The following is a 19,584-nucleotide window of genomic DNA, read 5'->3' as shown; positions in this document are numbered from 1 at the left end:
TGATGTAATTGTGATTTACTTTATATTCTATTCTAATGGATGGGATAGGGAATAGCAGTTTTACATTTTATAGAAGGCTCAGGGCCTCCTCTTAAAATTCCTTCCTATAACTGACTTCAGATGTGGCCTTTTTAAATTTAAAAGGTCCTTGGAATATTGTTTGAATGCTGTAAGATTTTATTGAAAAAAGGTGAGGCAACCATAATATCCATTATGTCATGGATTGCTTCCTAAAGAGTTGTCTTCATTTCTTATGACTTTTTGTGCAATTTCTCCCATGGAGGAGGGTTATGCCCTAGTGAAGGCTGTATAAACAACTAAATATTCTTTTTTATATTTTTAAATGAAGTATAGTTGACATATAAGATTAGTTTCATGTATATAACATAGTGATTTGATAATTATATACATCACAAAAAGCTCACCATAAGTATAGGATAAGTCTAGTTACCATCTGTCACCATACAAAGTTATTACAATATTATTGACTATATTCCCTATACTGTACTTTTCATCCCCATGACTTATTTTATAACTGAAAGTTTGTACCCCTTAATCTTCTTTACCTATTTCACCCTCCCACCCCCCTGCCACTGCTTTCTCCTCTGGCAACCACTAGTTTCTTCTCTATATTTGTAAGCCTGTTTCTCTTTTTGTTGCTATTGTTAGTATTTGTTTATTTGTTTGTTCATTTGTTTTGTTTTTCAGATCCCACAAATAAGTGAAATAATATGGTATTTGTCTTTTTCTAATTTACTTCACTTAGCATAATACCCTCTAGATCCATCCATGTTGTTGTGAATGGCAAGATGTCATTCTTTTTTATGGCTAAGTAATATTCCATAATGTATTTATACTATGTTTTCTTTATCCCATTTATCTACCAATAGATACTTATATTGCCTTCATGTCTTGGCTCCTATAAATGAAGCTGCAAGAAATTTAGAGGGGCATACATCTTTTTGAGTTAGTGTTTTCATTTTCTTTGGGTAAATACCAGGAAGTGGAATTACTGCATTGTATGGTACTTGTATTTTTAATTTTTTGAGGAACCTCCATACGGTTTTCCAGAGTGGCTTCCTCAATTTACATTTTCACCAACAGTGTATCAGGGCCCCCCTTTGTCCACATTCTCACCACTATTTGTTATTTCTAGGTTTTTTTTGTTACTAGCCATTCTTAATGATGTGAGATATTATCTCTTTGTGTTTTTGATTTGCATTTCCCTAATGCTTAATGATGTTCAGCATCTGGTCATGTGTCTGTTGGCCATCTGTATGTCTTCTTTGGAAAAGTGTCTATTCAGATCCTCTGCACGTTTCTTTTAGTGGATTATTTATTCTTTGGGTCTTAGTTGTATGAGTTCTTTATATTTTGAATATCAGTCCCTTACTGAATATATCATTTGCAAATATCTTTAAACAATTAAATATTCTTGAAAGAACCTTGTCTGGATTTTCTCTCTCAAGTAGAGAAGTACTTGAAAAGACTTGAAAAAAATACTCTTAATATTGATAGCCAGACTATTGTACATGAATCTTAAATGGTTTTCAGTAGCTAGACCGGATGTGGTAAACTATTTAGCTAGATTACATTGCTGAAGATTCCTATTCAAGAACCATAGTATTTGACTTTATCAGTGTATTCCCAGCACCTGGTGCAGTGTCTATCACAGTAACTGTCTTGCGGATGAGGAAATGTTAGTTTACATAAGCTAAAGAATCAATAGTACAATTATTATACATAGGTGGAGGAAAGAAAAACAGTGGAACATAATTTCTTATTCTGGAAATTATTTGGCTAAAGCTAAAACACAGAATATCAAAGTAATATTTGTTATCTTAGAGTACCCTCTTTTTTTATTTTTAATTTTTTTTTAATGTTTATTTAATTTTGACAGAGACAGAATGCGAGTGGGTTAGGGGCAGAGAGAGAGGGAGACACAGAAGCAGAAGCAGGCTCCAGACTCTGAGCTGTCAGCACAGAGCCCGACGCGGGGCTTGAACTCACGAGCTGTGAGATCATGACCTGAGCCAAAGTTGGACGCTCAACTGACTGAGCCACCCAGGCGCCCCTAGAGTACCCTCTTAAATACTATTAAATGAAACCATAACCAAGAACATATCAAACAGTATACATAATGGCTATGAATAATGGGTGCCCTAAAGAAAGGAGGTCTTCTTGCTTAGAAGAATCTAGGGAAAGTGAAGTTTTGGGGACAAACCAGAAGCAGAGAACAACAAAAAGAAAAGAAGAGAGAAGCAAAAGACAGGAGCAGAGAATCACACTGAAGGCAGGTGGACTTAAAATTATGCCAGAGGCTTAGCACCATGTCCTGATTGTACAGAAAAAGCAAGTGATTGATATAATTTCGTATAATTTTCTCCTTTTCTTAGGTTTCCTTCTTACAGGATATCATGAGAATTTTATGTTCAGTAGCTTTTCCTTTCCTGTCAAGTTTTTCAAGATCCTAAATCATTGAATATGCTGAAGCTTTAATAATTTATAAACATAATCTTGATTGACTATTGATAAGGAGCTAATTTACTATCATGTTGTCTGGCATAAATAATCATGGGATTTTCTTAATGTATTACCTTTGGAAAAATGCATTTTCAATGGGAAAAAACGTGTTTAGGTCCCTCTGTTTCTGATTAACCTGGCCTTTCTTTTTAATAAATGTTTAATGGAGAACTTGGTTGGAAAAATTATTTTTGGCGGTGTTTTGAATTCTGAACTATTAGTGTTTCATTAATTTCTTTCTTGAAATTAAACCATAATGGGCTCCAAGATAACCTTTCAAAATTTAATATACCTTTATCAAAACTTGTCCTTGGCTTTTTAAATTATTATCATCTTCCTTGTTGGGCATACACCCAAAGTATGCTTGATTTCTAAGTCTAAAAAAGAGATTATAGGCAGTAAATTTTGTTAAAAAAAAAAGAATATTGTCCCGTCCTTAAAGAGCTGTTGATAGTAGCAAAATAAATGGAAATAGAGCCTTCATATCCAACATTGAAGAGATTGGTTAAATAAATTATGATACATCTATAAATTGGAATATTCTGTAAGGAATAAAAAAATATTACATATTATATTATTTGTTAACATGAACAAAATAAGCAATATAAGTTACAAAACCAAAATGATGTATTTTTGTAAGGATGAAACATTTCTATATAAAGGTACTAGAGTTAAATACTAAATTATTAGCTGTGGTTATTTGTGTTGCACACATGGGCAGTTTGAATTTTCTTCATGATTTTCTGTGTTTTCTAATTTTTATATACTAAGCTTCTTATATAATAAAATATTTAAAGTATATTAACATTATGATTATGCAGGTAACAACTATTATTAGATTTATGCTAAATTATTAAGGTGTGACAGGTTTCTGCATCTTATTCTCAAAAGGGCCAGCAAAAAGTGTAAAAACTGTATGTTTTAAAAGGAAAAAATGAGAAAGCAAATATGGTGACATGAAAACCTAAGTGAGGGCTATAGTGCCTACTATACGATTTTTCCATTTTCCTCATGTTTCAAAATTTTCATAGTTAAACGTGGGAGTGTCTTATTCCAATGAGAACAACTGAGTGGATACAGATGGCGGCTCAGAACATCCAGCTTCATAGCTTACATCTTGTTCACATCTCCCTCAGAGCCTAGTTCCTTCAACAGGAAGACTTCTAGTCTTTAAATATAAACAGACTTTCTGTTGTTTTGTTTTGTTGCTTATAGTAGTGCTGCTCAAAGAAAACTCAGATTCTTCTGAAAAAGAAGAGTTTTATCACTTCAGGCCTAATCATCTTGAAAAAGGAATTCCATGAAATTTGCTATTGGCATACAGGGCTTTTAGAAGTTTTAAAAAACAATACAGTGGAAAATATATGTATTCTTTCCCAAAGAAGGCTTAAAGAGATGGTGAGGCTTACCCAGTTATTGTAGTGGTTTCCCCTTGCTTTGTGCAAAGTGACTGCCCCTTATTTCATGGAACTCATCAACTACCAGTTCTTTTCCCATTTGACATCCCGGGCTCCCTTATTGGGCTTCGTTTGCTTTCCAATGAAATGTAACTTTCTCTGTGATATATTACCTGACCATCCCCTACCCTTCAAGATAGGTTGGCATGCTCTATCTTATACTGCTCTCAACACTGCATGCTTCCAAATACTCATACTTCTTCAGCCATCTGTAGATTCTCTGTTCCCTTAGAGCTGTGCTCATATCTGATAACTTATTTGTTTACTATTCAAAGAACTGCCTGGCATAGAGAAAGAACTTAGTGAATGCCTCTTGAATAAAGGAATCTACAAATAGATTGCAGTTCCTGTGGGATAGTGGAAAGCATGTTGGCTTCATGTTGAAAAATCCTGGATTTGAATCTAAATTTAACTGACTATAAAATCACTTTTTCATAAAATAACATAAAAATTGTGGCAGTCACCTCAGGAAATGCTAGAATCAAAGAATTAATCGCTAAATTCCCTAATCTATCAGCCAGTCCCACCTCAATATAAAGTTGGGCCCTTTGCTCTCCTTTCCATTCTTTACCTCATGGCTTCATCATGTAATTGGTTGGAAACAATTGTACAACAAATAATAGTTAACAACATAGTTTAAGATTTAGCTCACCAATATATAAAAAATTACAGTGCTTAAATGAAGAAATAAAGAACCATATTTGGCCAACCAACACTAAAAACTTACTATGATTCCTTTTAACTTGGAATTGCCTAGTTTTAAAAATTCTTGTTAGAAAAGGTAAAGGAAATTGGTCCTGACAAATGCCCTATCCATTTTGTTTGACAAGGTTCACTCTACAGGAACTGGAATCATGACAAACAATTGTGTAGTATATTATAGTCTGTTGCTCTTTGTAGCCTCTCATCTAGTGGAGATTTGGGGTTCTCATTGTTTGCTATGTGCTTTTTTAAATGTTTATTTATTTTTGAAAGAGAGAGCCCAGAGTGCAAGTGGAGGAAAGGCAAAGAGAGAGGGAGAGAGAGAATCCCAAGTGGGTTCTGAGCTGTCAGCCCAAAGCCTGACACAGGACTTGAACCCACAAACTGTGAGATCATGACCTGAGGCGAAGTCGGATGCTCACTGACTGAGCCACCCTGGCACCCCCATTATTTACTATATATAAATGTCTTTTTTCAATTATGATATTATCCTTACCTTGCATATTTGTTCCATGACTAGATTCTGAACTAAAGGTTAGGGCCAGATCAGGCTCAGGTTTTTAATCAAGTTTATTGAAGGAGAGAAGCTCTTTCAAATATTATCTGAGTTAATCCTTCCATGGCTAGTGTCCTGGGTTTCTAAGACCATTCTTACTTTCTAGATGAGGCAAAGATTCAGAGAAGCAAGTGACCTATCCAGTCAAGGTAGTAAGATCCAAATCTTATGACTTTAAGTTCTATTTTATTTTGGTGTTATATCTTCTTTTTTACTACAAAAGCTACATGGCTGCTACCCAGTTATTATAATTACACAAGAATTACACAAATTCATTAAGTTCTCCAGTAAAAAAGATGAGGAATGAAATTCTACAAGTCACATATTATTTTAATAGTATGAAAGTTTTATCCTTTATAATAATTTTTAAATGTTTATTTTTGAGAGAGCACACACTTGCAGGGGGAGGGGCAGAGAGAGAAGGAGAGAGAATATCATATAGGCTAGACTCTGCATCCGCACTGTCAGTGCAGAGACCTGCCCTGGGCTCCAGCTCACCAACTGTGAGATCATGACCTGAGCCAAAATTAAGAGTCAGATGCCTAACTGACTGAACCACCCAGGCTCACCTGAGAGTTTTATCTTTTAGAGTCAAATGGAAGGTGTGTGTGTGTGTGTGTATGTGTGTGTGTGTGCGTGCACGGGCATTTAGCATTCATATGCATCTGTTCATTTTCTCCTGAGTCACCTTTATGACAGGCAATAACATAGAAAATGATGATTAAATTTATTTTCCCAGATATTTTTTTTTTTTTGCCTTTATTATTTTAGAGCAGTTTTAGGTTCACAATGAAATGAAGGGAAGGTATAGAGATTTCCCCATCTGTTCCCTCCCCCCCCCCCACATATATACCTTCTCCTGTTATCAACATCCACAACCAGAGTGGTATGTGTGTAACAACTGATGAACCTACATTGACACATCATAATTACCCAAAGTCTGTAGCTCACATTAGGGTTTACTCTTGGTGTTGTGCATTCTTTGGGTTTGGACACATGTATAATGATATGAGTTCATCAGTATGCTGTCCTACAGCATATTGCATAAAATATCCTATTTTAAGACACTTGCACTACCTTAAAATCCTCTGTGCTTTACCTCTTTATCCCCCAACCCTTGATGACTGGCAACCACTGATCTTTTTTCCTGTCTCCATAGTTTTGTTTTCTGGAAAAATACTTGACATATACATAGTTTGACATTTTTCAGAATGCCATGTAGTTGAACAGATTACTTTTTTATCTCTAGGAAATGATTATTAATTGATAGTTGGGCCTTTTAGTGAAATGGACGTACAGTAAGATTTTTATAGAGCTAATAGTCTTTATTTTTTCCCCATTATGTTGAAGGAGTCAATTTCATTTTTTTTGTAATATTGAAACTGTCCACCAATATTTGGGGAAACCAAATCTCCTTTTTTATAACATCAAATAACATTAAGTTTTATGAAGGAAAACAGGACTCCTGTTTGTGTTTCTTCCTTCCAGTTTCCCAATTGGTATCTTTCATCATTTCCTATCAGTACAGTGACAGTGTTGCTTTGTGTAATATTAAAGGCAGTTTCCTTCATATTAATTTTCTTAGAACAGGTCTTATTTTATTTGTCCATGATTAATGGGGTCATTCTGTAAGACAATGATAACTTAGCTATTAGATTACTACCTGTTAGTTCCAGGAGGCGTCTTAGTGTTTATGTCACTGTTTTAATTTTAGTCAACAGTGCTTAAAAAAACATTTAAAAACTCCCCTTATTCACATTTTGATTGATATTATCCTTTACTATCTTAAATAGCCAACCAGTCGTGTCCTTGCTTCACCTTGTTTTCCCTCCCCTCTCTTCTCCTCTACCCATTACCACCATTCTGTATTGCATGGATGAAGTCTGACAAAACTTCGTGGGTTTTTTTTCCCATTAACTTTGAAAATGTTATTTTTACAAACCTTGTATCCACCTTGTAAAGTCCATTCATCCTTCATAATTAGGTGATTAGAAAAGGATCATACATGGCAGGTGTGTACAAGGCAGTTGCTTTTATACAGATTCGAAGGGACACATGCACCCCAATATTTATAGTAACATTATCAACAATAGCCAAATTATGGAAAGAGCCCAAATGTCCATTGACTGATGAATGGATAAAGAAGATGTGGTATACACACATACACATACACACATGTACACACACACAATGGAATATTACTCAGCCATCAAAAAGAATGAAATCTTGTCATTTGCAACGTGGATGGAACTAGGGTGTATTAGGCTAAGTGAAATAAGTCAGAGAAAGATAAATATATGATTTCATTCATACGTAGAATGTAAGAAACAAAACAAATGAACATAGAGGAAGGAAGGAAAAATAAGATGAAAAGAGAGAGGGAGGCAAACCATAAGAGACTCTTAAATAGAGAGAAGAGGGTTGCTGAAGGAGGTATTGAGTGGGGGGATGGACTAAATGGGTGATGGGCATTAAGGAGGGCACTTGTTGGGATGAACATTGGGTGTTATATGTAAGTGATGAATCACCACATTCTATTCCTGAAATCATTACACTATATGTTAACTAACTTGGATTTCAATAAAATTTAAAAATTTTAAAAATAATAAAAACATAAAGTATAATAGTCTTCACTTTTAGAATAGAAGTGAATTTCATAAATTTTCTAGTTTAAGCCTCTTAATTGAACCCATGCCCTGCAAAATTCAGTGATTTGCTAAGGTTATGCTACTGTTGTTCCTCTGGAGCTAAAGGCTTAAACTTTTTTCAGTGTACACATTGCTGGTATTTTTAGTTCTTATTCTAATTTTTACTGTTACTCTTGAACTAACTATAGAATTACATACATTCCTTCCATAATGTTTGGTGATCGTTGATATATCAACCAGTTGAGGATGATAGTCTCAATTTAGAAGCTTGAGGGTCTGTAGTTTGTTACTTAATTCCAGTTATGGAGAAACTTTCTCACCATAAAGTCAGCTGTCTCTACTTCCTTGTTATTTAATACCTCGATCATATCCTATATCTGGATCCTGGAGTCAGATGACAGGCACTCACTCCATTTTATTTATTTCCTCCCAGTGTGAGCTTTACAGTAAGTTGCTTAACCTCTTCAAAGCTTAGTTTCCTCATCTAAAGAACAAGGAGAAGCATAGTGCTCACTTCATAGCATTGCTTTGAGGAACAAGTGAAGGTCTACGTCAGGATCCTTGCACCGCGCCTAGCCCAGTGCGCGCAGGCAGTAGTGTGAGCTGCCGCCGCCACGGTTGCTGTGTGCTTTGTCTTGGGTATTCCTGCCTGAATTTAACCAGTTACGCCACCTCCCTTGATATACGGCCCGCCCCTCTGTTCCCAGTGTCATCATCATCATCTTTTTATAACCTTTAGCAGCAGAATATAGATCATCTGTGCAACATAGAGGAGGGTTTGCTGTCAAACAGGGATGCCTTGGGGTAAGTGAGGGTGCATGTACTGTGTGTCGCCGTCACCATCAGTGAAGGTGAATGTTTAGGTCTGTGCCTGGCTGGCAGCTCTGTAATTTATCATCCCGTTTCCTAAGCTACAGAGACAGGGATGGCACTCTGCGGGTCAGCCGAAATAGTGGAGCACATTCTCCTGTTGGTTTATAGCTTCTTAGGGTCAGTGAGAGCTGGGGTCAATTCTGCAAGGGAATCCATGGACTGTGACATGAATTCCATCAGTTGTTCATAAATTATGAAAGAAATTCTAGGAACTGCTTTTGGGGTTTTAAAGCTCTGGGCCAGAAGGTTAATTACTTGCCTACAGTTCCAACCAACTTTTTGTGTTAATAGATACCGGCTGTGTTGGCCCTTCTGTTTAGGCTTGCTTCCACATTGTCATTTGAATGTAGTAATAAATCACTGTCTTAGGAAACAGTTAATTTTTTTAGTAAATACCTGTGATCAGCTTAGAAATAAAGGATCAGTATATCATAATTTGATTATGCTTGGATTTTAGCCGCTGTTTTCTCATTCTTTTTCTTTTCTTTTTTTTTTTTTTAACTTTTCAGAAACACATCTATTCTCTTTTTATTTTTTTTTAGTTTTTTTTTTAACGTTTATTTATTTTTGAGACAGAGAGAGACAGAGCATGAACAGGGGAGGGGCAGAGAGAGAAGGAGACACAGAATCTGAAACGGGCTCCAGGCTCTGAGCTGTCAGCACAGAGCCCGACACGGGGCTCGAACTCACGGATCATGAGATCGTGACCTGAGCCCAAGTCGGCCGCTTAACCGACTGAGCCACCCAGGCGCCCCTCATTCTTTTTCTAAAGGAATTCATTTATTCTTTTTAGAATATTCAAAGTTATAAAAAAGTAGCTATAAATGATTATAAACTGTATTAAGACAATATGATAATTATGAGTAAATAAAAATAGGTGATTAGCAAAGTAATTATAAACACAGATGAACATTAAAGGCATGTTTTCTACATTTTTACAAGAATTAGATTACCTTCTATGTTGAGAGGAAGCTTATTTTGCTATGTTTATTTTCTAGGTGGTTAATTACTAATATTAGGCCAAATTGAGTGTCCTCTTACCTGCAGATAATCTAAGAGTTAACAGAACAGCTGAGTGTAGAATCTGCATACAAATAAATGATATTCTGAGTATCACAATTCCAGAGCCTTACATTTTCCTTAAGAAGTCATTCCTGGGTAAAGTCTTAAACTACATGACTTTTGTTTTCTCTGCGTTATTTTGACACTTCAGATCGTTTTTGAATACTGACCACATCAGTCGAATGTTAATATTTTTTCCCTATTTTTTACTCTTCCTGTACTTCACTCCTCCCACTTGATTTTTGAGTTAGTGATAAGCATATATAACAGCTTAAAAGAAAGGGAGAAATATTCATTTTCATTTTCATTGGTAGTATTATAACCTTTTTTAAAAATTTTTTCAAACATTTCAAAGGCCCTAGTTTCTAATGCAAAAACTATAGTGCTTATGTCGGGATTTGTCATCGGGTGGATATGAGGCACAGAGGGAAGAATGAGGGCGTAACACTGGTCTTGGAATGTGGCATCATGAACAGTCATCAACTGGATTAGTAATGTAGTCACAATGACTCCAAAAATAGGGATGATTTGAAATGTACCACTGTTGAGGCACCTTGGTGGCCCAGTCAGTTAAACATCTGCCTTTTTTTTTTTTTAATTTTTTTTGAGAGACACAGAGACAGAGTGTGAGTGGGGGAGAGACAGCGAGAGAGGGAGACACAGAATCTAAAGCAGGTTCTAGGCTCCCAGCTGTCAGCACAGAGACCGACGCTGGGCTCAAACCACAAACCTCGAGAACATGACCTGAGCCAAAGTCGGACGTCTAACCGACTGAGCCACCCAGGCGCCCCAAGTGTCTGACTCTTTCAGCTCAGGTCATGATCTCACAGTTCATATGTTCGAGCCCCGTGTTGGGCTCTGTGCTAGCACAGAGCCTGCTTGGGATCCTCTGTCCCTCTTTCTCTGCCCCTCCCCTGCTCATGCTGTCTCTTTCTCTCTCAATACGTAAATAAGTAAACTTTTTAAAATGTACCATTGTTTGGTACCTCTCTTTTTATCATCTCTTCCATTTTTTTTGGTATACTTGGATCTTTTGATTGTATTATTTGATATAATGGAAGTGACCCAGACAACAGTTTTCATCAACTGTATCTCAACAGCTTTATCTGTTAGTACATTTCTACATAATATGAATAGCGACCTGTATCCAATTTGGGGCACCGACATTTTCCTTTAGTTTAGGAAAACTATAAGAGATTTGTTTCCTCTGATATACACTTTCTTCTACCATTGCTACCACTTTCTCCCCTGAGAACAGCTTCTCTGTGTGTTGTTTTCCTGCAACTCCGAAGTGTGCCTTGGGGCTGGGGAAGGTTTTATTCCTTTTCTGGTTTGGGGGTAAGGAGAATCATTTTCACAGTTTCTTGCTGTTCAGAGTTATATACTCTTGATTCTTGCTCACTGGCACTGTTAGTAGGTAGACCCTCTGTGTGCAGGCTCCTGAGGTTTGACTACTTCATCACTCCAGGACCTCTGTTCACAAACTATGCTCATAAATACTGGGCTAAATAACGTTTCCGGTGGAGATTCCTAAATATGGGAAACTGCTGGGTGAAATTCTTAGTTTTCCCAACGAAGTCTGACTCCCTACGAACAAAACCAAATCAGTAATTACCTTCCCTTTGTCTACTTACCTGCCTTAAAGTGTCCCTTCATACAGTAGTTGGGAGAACTCGTGTAGGAATTGTTCTTTCTTGGTCAGAGTTTTTAAAACTTTGCCCGTGTCTGGATTGTTCAGATGTTTCTCCTGTTTGTGCGACATTTGCCTTTGCTTCTGTCAGCGCTCACGTGAAGGACTTTGTGAAGGTGTCGCGCTCCCTTCAGACATCACATGTGATCATGTCATGTATACACCTGGTTGGCTGAAGTCAGAGCATCTTCACTAGGGAGTCTTTTACTTTCTTTTCCTAGCTACATCTTCATGAACTCTTGTCTTTTTTTTATTCTGCCTCTCATGTTCTATTTTGTTTGCATCTGTAAAACGCAGTTTTTATATTGCCTTCAACCCATAAATAGTTGTGGCTTTTTATTTGAGATTAGAAAATTAGTGAGCACATGGCTCTCCTATTTTTCTGTTCCTCTATGAACCTCACCTCATTTGATTTGGCATCTCTTTAGAAATGAGGGATGGACACTGTAACTATACTCAGGAAAAGAATGCATCTTTTGCTTTTTCTTAGCTCCATTCATAGAAATTGCATTAAAAAATTGGTTTGTTTTGATTCAGATGGCAAAAATTTTGAATTTTGATTCATTCAGTTAATGAATGTTTCCTCATTCATTAATTTTGATTTTTATATTTTATTGCCCTTCTAATAGTAACTATTAGAAGTTACTAATTTCTTCTAATTAGCAAATTAGAAGAAATTTCCTTCTAATAGTAAACTGTTCAAACTTTTAAAAGTTGAAATACAAGGTGCGTGGATGGCTCCGTTGGTTAAGCCTCTGACTTTGGCTCAGGTCATGATCTTGCAGTTTGTGAGTTTGAGCCCACATCAGGCTCTGTGCTGACAGCTCGGAGCCTGGAGCCTGCTTAAGATTTTGTGTCTCCCTCTCTCTCTCTGCCCCTCCCCTGCTTGCTCTCTCTCTCTCTCTCTCTTTCTCAAAAATAAACAAACATTAAAAAAAAAAAAAAACCACAGTGCTCTCTCTGGTTGGGAATAAATATTCCAAAAAGAAAATAAATAAAAGTTGAATTACTCAAGGAGAAGATGTCAAGTTCAGATTTTTGATGTCTTTCTTTCAGAGAGGGTGTCCTTGGGCTTAACTTCTTCAGATCAAGTGAGATTTTGGGATCTGATTAATAGGAGCATTCCAAGCATAACAACGTGGGGTTCAGTGAGGTCAGTGGGGTTTCATGGCTCTTTCTGCTGCAGGAAAAAAAAAAAAAGAAGTATTTCAATTAATAGAAAAGTGCCAAGAATGAACTTCAGTTACTCCCATCTGTCAGGGTAACATTTCACTTCTCTCTGTGGTGTACTTTTAGTTTATTAGATGCTCCATAAATTGAGGGGTTTGGAATGGTGGAATTGGAAAAGTGATTGGGTGGTGCTTGTGCAATTACATTTTTTATTTAATTTTTATTTAGAATGAGTCACTTTGATGTCTTACAACAATGCCCTTAGTCCACAAAAGCAAAACAAGATAGTCTCATGATATTTGTGGAAAACAAATTTAAAGCTCCAAAGAATTCCCATATAGAACTTATATTTTGCATACACTTTTAAGTTTTGCTTTTTCAGTTGAAATTTGCCCTCTCCAAAATTGATTGTTTGTTGGAAAACTCAAAGTGAAAAGTAAAACTATGGCCCCCAAATCGTTGTGTTATTTAATCCAATTATTTAAACATTATTTCATTTGAATTCATTGAAAGTGGGAGTTTAACTTTATTTTATCTTAAATTATGTTGTCTGTGTGTATTCATCTTTTCATCTCTTTAGAAACTTATGAGAGGTCTCTGAAGTCTCATAGGTTTTAATTATATTGACAAAATAAAAGTTAAAATTATTAAAATATTTTCAGAAAATAATCTTGTATTTTAATCAAAATCTCTTAAAATGAATGCATTATATATTAAGCTTTTCTGCTGCTTAAAATCTTCCACAGCATAGGGCTCATTGGCTTTACATTTCTGTTTTTAAATTGTGGTAAAATATACAGAACATGAAAGTTATCATTTTAACACTTTTTAATCTTCAAGGTTGGTCATGGTCATTATTGCTAAATGTGTTGCAGTGTGTTTAGTAGCCTGAAATAAAATTTGATTGCAGATCCCTTTTATAGAGTGGCCAAATTTATTTCTTAAATCCAGGGGCTAATTTGAGAATATCAAGGTTTCTAAGACGTTGGACTTTGAGGCTGGTTGTGGAACAATAGATGGATGGTCAGTGATGTTGTGGCTTTAGGGTCCTTTTGTCATGAAGATACATGCTAACCTGCACTACCTTCACACATTTGAGGATTCTGTTTTAATATTAATATGTTAATCCTTTGGTGAGGTCTAGAGTTCTGATGTCTTTAATTAAAATTACATTCCATACGGTAATGTCAATAAATTATAATCCTAATGGCATATATTAAACCAGAATCTGATTTTTCCTGTTTTTAGCTATTTTTACCAGAGGATGGTTGTGGTCATTGTGCATTTTCTTCTTCAAAGACTCAAGGTAACTTGTTTGAGGACTAGGCTAGACTCTGATAAGGTGCTCCATGTGGCATCCACCTGTCCCCTCTTGTTACCACTAGCTGCATCAAGAAGGCCCTCTCCGGGGTGCCTGGGTGGCTCAGTCAGTTGAGCGTCTGACTTCGGCTCAGGTCATGATCTTGCGGTCTGTAAGTTTGAGCCCCGCGTCAGGCTCTGTGCTGACAGCTCAGAGCCTGGAGCCTGCTTCAGATTCTGTGTCTCCCTCTCTCTCTGCCCCTCCCCTGTTCATGCTCTGCCTCTCTCTACCTCAAAAATAAATAAAACATTAAAAAAAAAAAAGAAGGCCCTCTCCAATTTTCTGCAGCTCTTTTCTGAACATTCTCTACCCTCCTCCCTGCACATTTCAAATACTTAAGCTATTTCAATCTTAGGTGGGCCAGCTATGAGAATTTGGAGGCACTTACTTCAAGTTCAGTAAGCTTAAATACTTCTTTTTTTTAATGTTTATTTACTTTGGAGAGAGAGAGACAGACAGACAGACACAGACAGAGCATGACTGGGGGAGGGGCAGAGAGAGAGGCAGACACAGAATCCCAAGCAGCTCCAGGCTCTGAGCTGCCAGCACAGAGCCCGACATGGGGCTCGAACTTGCAAAATCATGACCTGAGCTGAAGCCCAGTGCCCAACCAACTGAGCCACCCAGGCCCCCCTTAAATAGTTCTAATTCAAATATGAAGAGTTAAAAAAATAGTGTGCTTCAATCATGTGAAATTGGCATCAAGGATTGACATTGGCATTCATTCACTTCTTTTGCCTTTTGTAACAAAGTTGGCTCAGTCCTTCTCCCCATTCCCACAGAGGTCTTCTTAAAACCTATCTCTGTTTTTTGAAACCTATTTTCTTCATATAATTTATCAATATCTGAAATCATTTTGTTTTTTCTTTACTTTTTCTTGTCTTTTCAGTACACTAGTAAAATTGAAAAGGCAGTGACTTTGTGACTATTTACAATTGCATTCCCAAAGCCCAGGATAGTAACTAGAAGATGTTATGTGCTCAAGAAATATTTAATGCATGACTAAATTAGCTTCATTCAGTATCCACTTTGTGGCATTTTGAAAATCAACTTGAAATCAACCGTTTACAATTGCCACCATGCTTCTGTTTGTTCCTTGATATGTTTGAAGAAAACACAGGTGGATTTTAAGACTATAGTGTCAGAATATAATTTTAAGAAAGAAGCAAATTAAAAGAATTTATCTATTTTCCTTAGTTAAGTGAAAAATATTTTGCCTTTATGTACATGTCAATATTATTTGTGCTGCTGTGGTCATTAAATTTGGCTGTCGGTAGCTAAATCTCATAGATATTTTCCAGTATTGTATTTCCCTTCTGAATGTTGAAGGTGGTTCTCAGTATGCAGCTTAATATTATGTTAGTATTTGCATTAACTTGGGACCTGCTTTGAGACATAACACACATTCCTGACTTGCCCTCTACTTTTTCCTGATGAGCTTTGATAACTAAAAGAATGCTTGAATTTACCAGCCAGAAAAATCTGGTTAATGTTAACTGCTATTGCAAGGAGCAGAGTTTTTGTCAATAACTTTAGAAACTCTAACCCTAATTAACATAAATACTAGCCACATTATGATACGTAATGGCATATGTAACGGCTCAGTCGGTTGAGCCTCCGACTTTGGCTCAGGTCATGATCCTGCAGTTCATGAGTTCAAGCCCCGCATCAGGCTCACTGCAGTCAGCCTGTCAGCGCAGAGCCCACTTCAGATCCTCTGTCGCTTTCTCTCTGTCCCTGTCCCCCACTTGAGCTCACCCAAAAATAAATAAATATTAAAAAAATTTCTCTCTCTCTCTTTTTCCCTCTGCCCTCCTCCCCAGCTCACGTACACAGGCTTTCTCTCTCTCTCTCTCTCTCTCTCTCTCTCTCAAATAAAAAAGAAAGATTTATATTCTCAGGGTTAACTCAAATTGAAGATTAGTTCCTGTTTACTCCAGAATAATCTAATGTATAGATAAAAATATTTCCTAGAGACATATGCATCACAATAATTTGAAATAATGAAGGAAAGTATCATATGCATAATGTAAAAAAAACCAACTAAGAATAACAGCTTCCTTTAAAAATGAAAATTAGGCAAATGACTTTAATAGTTATTAGCATGTTCACTTGTACAGGTCACCTTCAGCTGCAGATTGTGCGGGACCACAGATGGCTTTGTCCTCAGAGTCGTAAGGGCTTGATTGCCTTAAAGATGCTCCAAACAAATGCATAGAGAGGGTAGCAGTTTAATGTAGAGTGTAAGCTGATTTGCAAATCACGCAGGCTAGATTTCAAATGAATTCTATTCATCAAAGCCATTTACCCAGTGACATCCTTTAAGATTAGAGTTCTGTTCTGGGATATTACAATGAATGAGTGGAATTGGACTTACCCAAATTTCCCAAACATATCAGCTCATTATCACTGGATCTCAGGGTTGGAGTAGGAACGGAGCAGAAATTCAGTCCTCTGGAGGTACCAGTTTCTCTTCTTCTGGGCAGTTTACATATGCCTCATGTGCAGCACAGAGAGACATCAGTAAAGATAGTAATTGCCAAAATTAGGCACCTGGTTGGCTCAGTTGGTTAAGCGTCCAACTTCAGCTCAGGTCATGATCTCATGGCTCATGAGTTCAAGCCCTATATTGGGCTCTGTGCTGACAGCACGGAGCCTGGAGCCTGCTTCGAATTTTGTGTCTCCTTGTCTTTCTGCCCTCCCCCGCTTTCTCTCTCTCTAAAAAATAAATAAACATTAAAAAAATGTTAATGGGCACCTGAGTGGCTCAGTTGGTTAAGTGTCAGAGTCTCAGTTTCAGCTCAGGTCATGACCTTGTGGTTTTGTGAGTTGAGCTCCACATCAGGCTCTGTACTGTCAGCTCAGAGCCTGTTTGGGATTCTCTCTCTCTCCTTCTGTCTCTGTCCCTCCCTTGCTCATGCTGTCTCTCAAAAATAAATAAACTTTTTAAAAAACTATAAAAATTTGCTAACCTTATGAGTCCAGTGACTGTATTCGTTTGCTAGGACTGTTGTAACAAAGTACCACAAACTGAGTAGTTTAAACAATTTGTTGTTGCACAGTTCTGAAGGCTAGAAGTCTAAGATCAAGGTGTCATCAGGGCCAGCTCCCTCTGGCACTAAGAAAGGACCTGTTTGAGATCTTTCTCTTGGCTTCTGGTAGTTCTTTGTCTTGTGGCCACATCACTGGACTCTTCACAGGGAGTACTCCTTGTGTGTGTCTTTGCATGACCATCTTCTTGTATATAGATTAGGGATCTACGCTACTCAAATAACATTTGCAAGGACACATTTTGAGGTAATGGGGGTTAAAACTTCAACATATGAATTGGAGGAGAGGCACAGTTCAATCTGTAATAGTTAACCATGTATTTTTATTGTCCTAATTGGGACACTGGTGAAAGTGAAGGGAGTAGTGTTAATCATTAATCTGGGATAAGCAGCATAGACTGAAATTGCCTTAGGCAAACCTGAATACATGGTCACTGTCCCTATGAGATAGATACAATTTATCCCATTTTTCAGAGGTTCAGTGAGGTTGAATAACCTCCCCAGAGTTATATAGAAAGAGGACAAGTATTATTCAAATTCAGGACAATCAGATTCTAAAAAAAGGAGAAAATCTATCCTTCTAACAGAAGTTAACATTTTCATGTCTATAGAGGAAATTTCTATATTATGACTCTAGGTAATGTAAAGAATGGATTTGTTTTGCTCCATTCTCTAGAATTTCTTTATCTCTTTTTTTGCTTAATCAATTTTAGCTATTAAGAAAAAAAATAGTAATGTGGTATGTTACATTAGGCTTAATTAACATTTAATTTACCTGATGACTACAAGTCTTTGATTTTTGTTTGCTGGATATTCTGTTGGTATTTGGAGAGTGAGAAGACACCTAAAGCTAAACAAAGAGAATACCATGAATATTAAATTATCTTAGGCTTGTGAGAAGAATTTTGAAATGACTTTTTGAAAGTGTAAACTACTTACTGTTTTTATCATGCTTTATTTGTAATCTAGATTTGATTTGTTGGTTGATTTGTTAACAAATAAGAAACATTTTAGCATTCTTCATTACCTATCACTAAAGTAAAACAGACTTTGAAAAATCTAAAAGACTGCTTTGCTTTTCATACTTTATAAGAAGGAAATAAAAAAAATTATCTGGAATTCTATGATGCAGGAGTTACCACTGTCAGCATTAGCATTTTGCTGTGTTATTCTGTATTCTTCAGTTCTTTTTTTGCAAGGGGGGAGGGGTATGCATGGTAAAGGTTAAATGGTCAAGAAATCAATAAATGGCAGTTGTAGCTACTACTCCTTCCACTACTGCTGATGCTGTTACTACTGCTACTATTATTAATTCATTTTCATTTTTTTCATCATCATCCAGGAGAAGCATTACAGAAATATCAGAGAAGTACAATCAGTATGACTTAGGTACTGGATATAGGGGACAGTGAATAAAAGGAAGTACGTTGGAGGGCTAAGCTTCCTATTTGGTAACTGGATGAGTGTGGTGTCACTAATCAGGGCAGGAGATGCAGAGCACATAGGATTAGAAGTTGAAGACATGAATTCAGAATGCCAAATTGGAGTTATTTGTGGGGTATCCAAATAAAGATACCTGGTTGATGTATGACTCTCTCAAGACTGGGGCTCCACAGAGAGATCTGAATTAAGATAAAAACGTGTTATAAGTTCAGTGTTAAAATAAGATTCTATTTTCATAGTTTTTCAAATAAATTGGACTCTATGCCTTTATTCTTCTGACAGTGAAGAGCCACACCTTCCTAGGGGTCATGATTATAATAAGGTCAAAAATTCCAGGTCTGCTTCCCTAGTGGAAAGGTTGATTTTTGTCTCACAAAAGAAGTTGAAAAGTCTGGATAGTTCTTTAAAGAGTACTGTTTCTGTTTGTACGGCTGTTGTTACTTTTATTTACCTTTTTTTTTTCCATTTTGGGAGGTTGCCATCATGTTAGAGTGCCCAATTCAAAGGGAGAGTCCTGGGTGCTCCTTCCCGGTGGGAGGCTGGGAAAACGAGGCTTCACTGGAGGCTCTGCTACATTCACGTCTACGTGATGTTACTGCTGAAAACACACAGTACTTAGGCGGAGCAAGGCCCCATGTGTCACAGGGGCCTTGCAACTCAACGTTGTCGCTGCCATCTCATGAAGCAGTGTCAGACGCAATGGGAAGGTCAGAAAGACTGTGATGAAAAGTGACCATTGGAGCAACAGGGAGTTCATTTTTGACCACACAGGGGAGTTTGCTGGAATAATGCGAGTGATACCCAGATGGAACAAGAGTGAGACTCAAATGGGACATGAGCAAGTAAAGGACTAACATATGCTGCTTATGAAAGGAAAGACCTGTCTCTGAGGGAAAGGGAAGACATGGAAGTTTTACATATGCTGAAGGCAAACATTTTAGTGTGTCCTTCTTTGATTGCAGGGTCTGGCATCCTGCCATGTAAGTGCATTGTTAAATGAGAGAATAAAGAATAAATAGTGATTCTGAGTTACTGTTCTTTCTAAATAAT

General features: G+C 36.9%; 1 protein-coding gene and 1 long non-coding RNA gene across 3 annotated transcripts in view; one reads left to right on the top strand and one right to left on the bottom strand.

Annotated features, from left to right (window-relative positions):
- Positions 1-19,584, top strand: part of PRDM5 (PR/SET domain 5) — a 114,022-nt gene that overhangs the window by 44,382 nt on the left and 50,056 nt on the right. The gene's annotated exons all lie outside the window — the stretch shown is intronic.
- LOC125923077 (uncharacterized) lies at positions 11,419-19,301 on the bottom strand. Of its 2 annotated transcripts, XR_007457887.1 has the most exons (4): positions 18,986-19,301; positions 17,867-17,941; positions 12,522-12,691; positions 11,419-11,639 (listed from the first exon to the last, which is right to left on the bottom strand). It is a non-coding gene; the product is annotated as an uncharacterized LOC125923077 (long non-coding RNA). The 2 variants fall into 2 exon arrangements; XR_007457886.1 differs by lacking the exon at positions 11,419-11,639 and having other exon boundaries at positions 12,518-12,691.

Source organism: Panthera uncia, chromosome B1 (assembly GCF_023721935.1).
Source record: "Panthera uncia isolate 11264 chromosome B1, Puncia_PCG_1.0, whole genome shotgun sequence".
Classification (NCBI taxonomy): Eukaryota; Metazoa; Chordata; class Mammalia; order Carnivora; family Felidae; genus Panthera; species Panthera uncia.
This window is presented reverse-complemented; position numbering and strand designations above follow the sequence as displayed.